We start from the raw sequence: 1456 nt of genomic DNA on the forward strand, positions 1-1456 counted from the left end.
CTCTCATGTCAAATTTCATAAAGATCGGACCAGTAGTTAAGTCTGAATCGCTCTACACACACACACAGACAGACAGACAGACAGACAGACACACACACACACACCACGACCCTCGTCTCGATTCCCCCTCTATGTTAAAACATTTAGTAATGTAAAAAAAAGTCGACTCGCACACACACGCGCGCCGCATGCCTGCAATCACGTTCGCACTCAATACAACACACACACTCACACACACACACACACACACACACACACACACACACACACACACATACACATATGCGCACACACATATACACACACACACCACACACGCACACGCACAGAGAGAGAGAGAGAGAGAGAGAGAGAGAGAGAGAGAGAGAGAGAGAGAGAGAGAGAGAGAGACAGAGAGAGACAGAGAGAGACAGACAGACAGAGACAGAGACGGAGACAGACAGACAGACAGAGCAGAGACAGAGAGACAGATAGATCTGTCGTAGGTGACACGATGAGTTATGTGAAAAACACGGTACCTTGAATGCACCGAGTGCAAATCCGTGCAGCTACTTTGCTTGTTCAGCACAACCCGGAAATTGCATTTCAAGCGAATACAAAAGATCAGGCATTGCAGATGAAAGCTCAGAGAGGAAGTTAGACTGGAGCTTTGTTGTCATGTGTACATGTTTGCCATAGGGAGTTTTTTGTATAGTAAGGTGCTTATTTGTGGGTTAGGGTGTGTGTGTGTGTGTGTGTGTGTGTGTGTGTGTGTGTGTGTGTGTGTGTGTTTGTGTGTGTGTGTGTTTGTGTGTGTGTGTGTGTGTTTGTGTGTGTGTGTGTGTGTGTGTGTGTGTGTGTGAATGGCAATAACGTTAATCACAAATTATTGTTGACGAATGGTAGAAGCGACCAGCGTGCAGGAAGAGGGACAGTTAAGCGACGGGTAAACAATGAAGATGGCAAATGATCGAGAGCGCGTGTGCAAAAAGACAGACAGACAGACACACACACACACAGACACACACGCACGCACGCACGCACACGCACACACACACACACTCACACACACACACACAAACACACACACACACGCACACACACACACACGCAAAACGCACGCATGCACGCTCACACACTAACACATTTCAGAATCTCTGTCATCCGCCCCCCCCCCCCCCCCTGCACTATCTCCTCTCCCCCTCCCCCTCCCCCTCCCTTTCTCTGTTCGCTTTCACACAAGTCACACACACCAGCCTCCAGGGGCCGGTCGTCCAGGAAATACCACGACCACAAAAAAAATCCAAAAACAAAAATGCCCACCTCCCATCCAGACCCAAAACCATAGCCATCTTTGGTGATTGGAGGAAGTGTTTAGCAAATTGTAGGGATCTCGGCAGAGGTGGAGTTTTCAATCCAGCGCTGACGTACAAACATTCACCCTACCCACAATGAAATCACGTTCTCTCAAACCACG

This window comes from Littorina saxatilis, linkage group LG17 (genome assembly GCF_037325665.1).
Source record: "Littorina saxatilis isolate snail1 linkage group LG17, US_GU_Lsax_2.0, whole genome shotgun sequence".
Lineage (NCBI taxonomy): Eukaryota > Metazoa > Mollusca > Gastropoda > Littorinimorpha > Littorinidae > Littorina > Littorina saxatilis.